Raw genomic sequence first — 8,733 nt, forward strand, 5'->3', positions numbered from 1 at the left:
TGGCAGCTGCGCACGTCCCGGGGCTGCTCCTGGGGGGCTCTCGGCCCCTGGCCGGGGGGGAGGGGGGCCAGCCTGCCGGCCGCAGAGGCGCGGGCCCCACGGCTCCTGGAAGAAGACTGTGTGTGCTTGTCAAAACAGAGCCTTCCTGCCCGCCTGGCAGAGCGGGGCCGTCTGTCTGCCAGGAAGGAGCGAGGCTCAGGCTGGTTGCAAAGGAAGAAAACCTCCCGGCGGCAGCCGCGCCGGCCAGCGCGCAGGGCACCTCCCGCTCTCACAAAGGCGCCCGTTCACTGCTGCAAGGCCGGCCTCGCCAGCCGCTTCCCGCCAGCGCGGCTCGACTCAGCCTGGGAAGTGGGAGGCCGGGGAGGCCACAGGGGCGAGTGTTTCCCAATCACGGGACAGTAAACGTCGCTGCTGCCCGGGCTGGACCGGAGCCCCGCGGCCCAGGGAGCCGTGAGGAATGTGTTGGGAAACACTCTCATTTTGTCGTCCCATCTTTTCTGTTCCTCCAAACCAAGCTGCTGTTCTCCCTGCCGTAGTCGTGGAAAAACTGAGGCTCGAAGCCTACTAGCCTCAGCCCCTGGAGGCCTGCTTGGGCCTGGGCTGCTGGTAATGACATGGGGCTCTGGGTTCAAATTCCCCACGAGCCACGGAGCGCAGCAGGCCAGGTGTGGCAGGAGCGCAGTAAACTGCCCGCATTTCTTCTGCAGAGATCCACTAAGGCACGTGGCTGGCAAGCATTCCGGGCAGGCCCTGAGTGCCGGCAAGCAGGGACATTTGGACACTCGGACAACACAGGGGAGGATGGGGGGCGACTCGCGCAGAGGTGGCTGCACTGAGAGCCAAGGAAGGCTGCCCGCCGCGGGGGCCAGGAGAGACAAGGAGCAGACCCTTCTCCAAGACTTGAGAAGGAGCACGGCCCCGCCTTGGTTTTGGACTTGGCACCTCCGGACCTGTGAGAGAATTCTCTTGTGTGGTTCTAAGTCACAGCAGCCCTAGATGCTGACACCCCTTTCCTCCCGTGGCTTCAGAATCTCAAAGGAAACTCCATAAAACTCAAAATGCACCCAGCAGGCCGTGCCTTCACCTCCTGCGAAGGGGTTGGGTTTCTACAACGGACCCTTGGAAGCCACCTTTGGATTCTGAGCTCCTCATTGTGGGAAGTGCGTCCATTCCATCCAAGTGGTCAGGTTAACTTCCCCTGACAAATGACAGTGACAGCATGGCTCCTGGCTGTGCTTCGCGTTGCCACGGTGCTCAACAGCTGCCGAGCTGGGCAGGATGGAGGACGCCTTGGAGTCCAGTCCCCAGATCCACGGTTGTGCATTCTAGGACAATATTTAGGTAGCAGGGCAGCTGGGAATGGGTGCTAACTGACTGATGCAAGCTTGTTCAGGTATTGCTGTAGCCAGGAGCTTTCCTTAATCGATGCACGCCAACCTCCCATCGTTTATCGTCTCAGTGGGTGCAGTCGCATTGTCCAGCCCCCGGGAGCGGAGAGGGAGCGTCTACCACCAGCTCTTGGCTCAGCGCCACACGCAATGTCATCCCGCAGAATTCCGCCTTGGCTCGAGAGGTTAAAAACCAACAACAGGGTGTGGGCGACGAGAGTGATTAATAGCACAAACAGAGCAAAGTTCTGCCATGAACTAGAACAAGTGTATGTCACTCTTACAAGTTGTTAATGGTGAGGTAGTATATGGGAAAAATATGCTGAATGCAAACGATGGACTATTGTTAGTAGTATTTTAATATTTTATTATACTTTCAAAGATACCACACGAAAGCTAAATGTCAATAATAGGGGGTGTAAGTGGTATGGGGTTTCTAAAACCGGCAGCGGCAATGAATGCACAAGTCTGTGATTACACTGAGAACCATGGACTGTACACTTTGGATGGATTGTATGGCATGTGAATAAAAATGCTTTAGAAAAAGAAAATCATTGAAACTAAATGCTTAATGCATTTCAAGTAACAAAATTAAAACATGTTATAGAACGTCAAATGTATAAATACTTACCAAGTATGTATTATTATTCTTATAAAAATTATCAGATTAAATCATTAAAATACAGTCTTATTAAATAAGAAACAAAACACTACAAAAACTAAAGAAAATGTAATTGATCATGAGAATTTAAAAATAGCATAGTTAAAAAAATCGGTGGTAAGGTATGATGATAACAACAGACAATAAACGGAACTTGAGGACTATTCTCTCCCGTCTTGTACTTGCTGATCTTCCAGAGGGTTCAGCTGTTGGGAGCACCAGCTGTTAGTGACAGCTCTGGGCTAGAACCGAAAATCAACGGTAAGAGTGGATTCAGATTGTGTGTTTTAGTTTGCCAAAGTGTTGCCGATGCAAAGTACCAGAAATGGGTTGGCTTTTGTAAAGGGAATTTATTTGGGGTAAAAGCTTACAGGTCTGAGGCCATGTAATGTCTAAATCAAGGCGTCATCAGAGATGCTTTCTCAGGACAGTCAGCCTTTGGTGGTCCAAGGTCTTGCCACGTGGTGAAGGTGGCCACTGATTGCGGCCTTCCCCTCTGAATCTGCTGTCTCCTGGAGGCCAGCGGTGGGCAACCAGGCCTAGCGCTTGTCTCTTTCCTGGCCTCCTCTCTCAGCCTTGGCGGCTCCGCTTTCTTCCCGAGCTCAGCCGTGAGCTTTCAGGCATGTGGCTCATCTCTCCTGGGCCTCAGCTCTTTGAGCCTCTTGGGGCTTCTCTCCATGAGCTCGGCTGTGGGCAAAACTGGATTCCTCTCTCTCACATCGAAGGATCAAATATGGCGGCTCCCTTTTCCCTGTGTCTCCATTTACATCAGGTGCACCTGAGTCCTGCCCCACTGACGCTGGCCAATCAAAAGGGCCTCACACCCACAGGGATGGATTAGTTCAAAAACATCATCTTTTTCTTTTTGAGATTCATAAAAGAACCTCAAACTGTCACATTGTGATTCAAGAAAAGTATTTAAGTTTACAAAAAACAAGAGCATCCATTTAATAAGGATGAGAACTAAGAAGCTGAGATGGACATAAGATGTCTCCTCATAAGATGCATTAAGGAATACACGCTGGCACTCCTGAGGAATGTCCTTACTATAAATTGGAGTAAACGAAGTTTAATCAGTTTATGGGAAATTCAAGAGATAGAGGAACATGTTAACAACACCATGAAGAAGAAATCAGCCAAATCCAGGCTGTAGGGAATTCTGCAGGACAAAATGGAAAGGGGAAGCAGCTGTAGATGAAAAGAAACTTAGAGTTCTATAAACAAACATGATATATGAACCTGGCTAGGATCCTGTTTCAATCAAGCCAACTAGGAAAAAAAATTGTGAGATTATTTGGGAAATTTGAGTGAAAACAACTTCTTAGATAATCTTTGTGAAAATATATTGTGAATATGATGAAAGTTCTTATTGTTAGAGGTATTTATTGAAGCACTTATGATGAAACGATATATCTAAGACTTGCTTTTAAATATTTTAATAAAACAAGTGGATTATTGATGAACAAGATTGGCAAAATATTGATGAACATTTATGGTGGGTAATGTGTACTTGAGATTTTATTATACATTCCCTCAGCTTTTGTGTATGTTGAAAATCTCCAGAATATGGTTCCAAAGAAAAAGAAAGAAAGTGCTGAGCTTTGCAGGCTTTCTGGGGAGGAAAGCTGGAAGACTTGCAGCTGCCATACTTTGGGGTGGGGGTGGGAGTGTTCAAAGCAGCACAGGCTTGGGCAGATGGGGGCTGCTGACTGGCTGGTACCCTGGGCAGGAGGGTGGCCCATCAGGCTATTGTCGCTTGGAGACCAGAACCCCAGAGCCTGCCATCCCCCCACCTTCCTGCCTGCTTCCCTCCCTCTTGCTTCATCCTTAAACACATGTTGAGGACCTAGCACAGTGTTTCCTGGGGGAACAGCAGAAATCAGACATGCACCCTGCTCCCAAGGAGAGGACCAACGAGCAGAGGATGGGAGAGTGAGCTAAACAACACAAATCCCTAATGCCCTTGGCCACTGGATCCACCAAACTTCTGTGGTTGGTCGGTGGTGACCACAGCAGCCACGTGGGGACGTGAGGATGGAAGGGCCAGCAGTCGTCACTACAGACAGATGCTTAGGGAGGCACTGGGGCAGGCTTCCTTCACAGCGCCTTCTTGACTATTTTTTTTTTTTTTAAAGATTTATTTATTTATTTAATTTCCCCCCCTCCCCTGGTTGTCTGTTCTTGGTGTCTATTTGCTGCGTCTTGTTTCTTTGTCCGCTTCTGTTGTCGTCAGCGGCACGGGAAGTGTGGGTGGCGCCATTCCTGGGCAGGCTGCTCTTTCTTTTCACGCTGGGCGGCTTTTCCTCACGGGCGCACTCCTTGCGCGTGGGGCTCCCCCACGCGGGGGACACCCTTGCGTGGCACGGCACTCCTTGCGCGCATCAGCACTGCGCATGGCCAGCTCCACACGGGTCAAGGAGGCCCGGGGTTTGAACCGCGGACCTCCCATATGGTAGACGGACGCCCTAACCACTGGGCCAAAGTCCGTTTCCCATCCTTCTTGACTATTAAACCAGGAGAGCTTCCAGGGTCTCTGCTCCGTGTCTGCAGGCACTCCAAGCCCGGGTGTGCTGGGCTGTGCCTCCAGGGCTGGAGGCACGCCCTCGCTGGACTTCCTATCCAGCCCTGGGGCCACCTCCTCTAGAATGACCCACCCCCTGGTCCTCTGAAGGCTGTTGAGAGCGTATTCGTGTTGGCTCCTGGGAATAAGCAAGCTTCTTAATCCCACGTCCCCTGCTCCTTCCTGCTGCCCGTCTTGGCATGGACAAGACCCCGGTGACCTCTGTCCCTTGTTCGGCTGCTCTTCTCCAAGACGGCGAGCACCCAAAGCCCAGCTCATGATTGCCTCCCTACCCACTACTCATGCGGCTTTGATTGGAAGAGCCCCAACCAGTTGTTTGAACTCATTGCAAAGGATAGTTAAACAAGAACACATTTAGAGAAGCCACAGTAAGAGAATGCCTTGTTCAAAACCGTCTTGTCTACAGCACCTCTGAGTGTTTACCAAAAGCCTCCAAATATAGTTCTTACTCACCAAGGTGGTGGCTTTGAAACTGGCGTCCCTGGCATCCGGGTCTCCGTGGAGGTGCCTGAGGGGTCAACGCTGACCGTGGAAGAGGGCTGATAAGAAGTCAGCCAAGCCTCGGGTCTCTACGCCCCGACACCCTCTCAAAGAACTCCTAGTTCTTCTGCTTTATCTCCGGAAGTTGTGTATAAGACCAAATTAAAAAAAGTCACCCTTTCTGAAAAAATAATCAAAATATAAAACCAACTGCCTTCATGAATACTCTAATTCATTGTTGATTCAGCCTTTGCTAAACGATTTGAAAAATGATCCCCTGAAAAACCTGAACATGCCACCTGCATTTTCACTTAAACTCTTTTCTCAGCAAACTTTTCCTTTACAGCTACACACAGACAGACCGGTCCGGTCCTGCGCAAATTTACACAGATTTGTGGAACCGGCAGATTCCAAAGGAATTAGGCGTTCTAGGGTCGATCTTCTTGTCAAGTGGAAGTTCAGTGTCACCAAAACAGCCGGCATCCCACAAATGGCCTGCCCCTGTGGCTCATGGCACCTGCCCATGCCCCTCACTGACGCTCGAGGAGCCTTCTTGACACAGCAGAGTTGGGGTAACTGGGTGGGGTCTGGGTGTCAACCAGCGTGTGAAATAGTCTCTCGTCGAACATGAAACCTGACCAGTTTTCTCCTGGGAAACTAGGCTGATAAATCCAGGTGGTCTCAGATAGCCCCCTACACAATTCCTGCAGCAAAGGCCAAGCTACGATTGAAAGGGACAGGAAGAGTGGCCATACACCGCTCAGAAAGGAAGTCCTGCTACAGCAGCGGGAGCTCATGGGCCTCCTTGTCGCCTCTTCCAGTAAAAACGGTGACAAAACCACAAAGTACCTTCCTGCTTCAGAGCAGATAAACAAACTGTAGTTGCCCCTACCATAGAATCCTCAAGACCTGAAGGGAAGGAATTAAGTGGAGAGGAGCTCACGAATCGGGGAGCAGAACAATCTTCTAATACTGTCGTATTCACAGTACAAAGAGTCCTCCAGCTTTACTCCCTGGCTAACAGGTGGGGACGAGGCATTCTATTTTGTTTCAAAAAATACTTATGGAGCACATACTCTGAGCAAAGTCCTGTCGTCCCACCACAGGAGCCATGAGATGCAAGATATGTGGTCTGTCCCTCAGAGCTGGCAGTTGAGTCAGAGAGAGGCTGATGCAGCTAGGCTCTGAAATAGGAAACAGAAGGTATTGACTCCACAAGGGAGGATGACCCAGGCACCAAGAAGAGCTGGGGGTGGCATACAACCTCGAAGGGCCTGGACAGAGGGTGTAGCCAGACTGTCCCTACATCGGCTGGGACCTCCCTGGAAACATGGCAGTCCCTTCCATGTCGACACTTAGCAGGACCGAGGCTATCGCCCTGAGGATGTATGGATTCCCTAGATGCTGGTTTATTGGTGCCAGGAAGTGGAGACAGGATTAAGGCCACTGGTACACAGGAAGGAAGACAGCGTCTGCTTGGCTTGTTTTATGAGGCTGGGGAAACTCTTTATTCCAAAATGTCACCGTGATTAGCCTTTTTGGACATAACGGATTTTTCCTGTGAAAAGCAAGCCCTTTGGAAGTGTTGGCACATGGGGTTGGTAACAGCCCGGCGGCATGCTGACATGCACAGATGTGGAGAGCCAGCAGGTTTGACAGAGAGAAGGAACGTCTCAGGCTGCTACTCCGTGCCTCCCAGTCTCCAAGCTGTGGTCCCTGGTTTCTCAGGATGCTTGCTGCAGACCCTCCTGCTCCTTTCTGGCCCTCACTGTCCAGCTGAGCAGTCAGTGCCCACTCTGGGGAGATGACTAAGGTGACAGAGGGGTCCTATTGGATCCAGAGTCAGGAAACGAGGCTGGGCTCCGTGGGACCTGAAACCTGAAGGAATCAAGGCTACCCTGCCTACCCCTCAGGGACTGATTTCTCACTTCTGCTTGCCCATCTGTTCCCTCCTCTCTCTGCCTATCAGCTTCTTTTACCAACTTACCAGCTTGCTGGTGGCACCCAAATGGCCACTCCCTCCCAAGTCTAACTAAACTTCCAGCTCCAGAGCTGAACACTGACCAACAGCTTCTACCAGCCCACATCAGTTGATTCAAATCCCACGCCAGGAGTAGATGGTCAGCCTGTGGCCAGGCCTTCACTGGGTCAGGCATCCTCCCGATCCCTCACCATCAGCTCACTCCAGGAGGAAAGTCACATGACAAGGCTCATGCAATAGCACATACGGACGGATGCTCCCACCAGAAGGGGTATGGGCAGGGCAGTCAAGGGTTGGCTTCTCTAATCCGTGGCCCAGCATTCTCTTGCCCAAATCCTCAACTCCATAATGGAGTTTTCATCACATATACCTGGGGAGAAAAACCTCATCCCTACATCATTCCAGGTCTCTGAGCCTTTATCTGAGCTGCAGATCCCATTTAAAGAAAATCACCCCATCTTGCAGTTTGGGGCCATGACGTGTTCTTCAATGTCAGAGGGCGCCAGAGAGGCTTCCACGTGGCCCTGAACAGCCCTTCCCTCCTTTTCCCAGCCTTCACTCTAATCATAGGACTTCTCAGTCTCTTTCTCCTCCCAAGCTTCTTCCCTCTGAGTAAACATTCTTACTTCCTTTTCCCCAAGCAGATGGGTCTTGTCAGAGAGCAACTCCAACTTCATGCTCCTGAAGCTGCAAACATACCTGCATCTGCTCGGATCTCTTTTTCCGTTGGGAAGGAGGGAGCTCTCCTCTCCTGCCTGAGACCTGTCCCAAATCCCCGGACTGAGGGCCTTCTCTCTTCTCCCTGCTGGGGACCACCCCCGCTCAACTGTCCCCCTCCCCCCCCTCCACTGGTTCTTCCGCTTCAGTATTTATTCATAGCCAGATCTCTTCCATCATGAGGGAAGAACCCTTCCGTAACCCATGTTCTCCACGCTCGCCCTCAGAACAGAACATTGTAAAAGCCTTGACTCTAAACCTTTCTACTTCCTCACTTCCCACCTCACCCCATAATCAAAAGCCTGCAGCCCACGTGTCAGGTGTCAGTTTAAATGTCACTCTGGGGAACTGTCTCTGGCCCTACGACTGGGTTGTGCACCTCTTTCCTGTATTCCCGTAACGTTTTACTTTTCCTCTTTTCATAGACGTTTTGATGCTGATTTCCAGTGACCCCTTCACTTTTTTTATTGTAAGGTTTTGACAAGGAGGACAGTTTCTTGCTTGCTAATGCAGCCCACTGCCCAGGCATGGGGTCTGGGACAAAGGAAGGTGTTCCTTTGTCATGGCACTAGTGACCAGCAGTCCCGGACTCAGACCTGAGCCAAGGCCAGGCCCTCCCTGGCGTGGGCTCTGCCTCTGGCCGTCCACACAAAACTTGCTAGCCCACGGCTTCACAAATTTTAAGGTACGTAGTCCTCACTAGGGCAGCCTGTCAAAAAGCGGATTTCGACTCAGCGGGTCTGGGGTGGAGGCCGAGATTTGCATTTATCATAAGCACCCAGGCGGTGCTGCTGGCCTTTGGGGCACACTTTGAAAAGCAGATTCTGATGCAAAAACCAAATAGTTTCATTGACTTCAGGGAGAGAAGGAAGGTCTCTCTCACCCAGTATAAGCTCAGATCCCAAAAACCCAGGAGGGGTGAGTG

This window comes from Dasypus novemcinctus, chromosome 26, assembly GCF_030445035.2.
Source record: "Dasypus novemcinctus isolate mDasNov1 chromosome 26, mDasNov1.1.hap2, whole genome shotgun sequence".
Taxonomy (NCBI): Eukaryota; Metazoa; Chordata; class Mammalia; order Cingulata; family Dasypodidae; genus Dasypus; species Dasypus novemcinctus.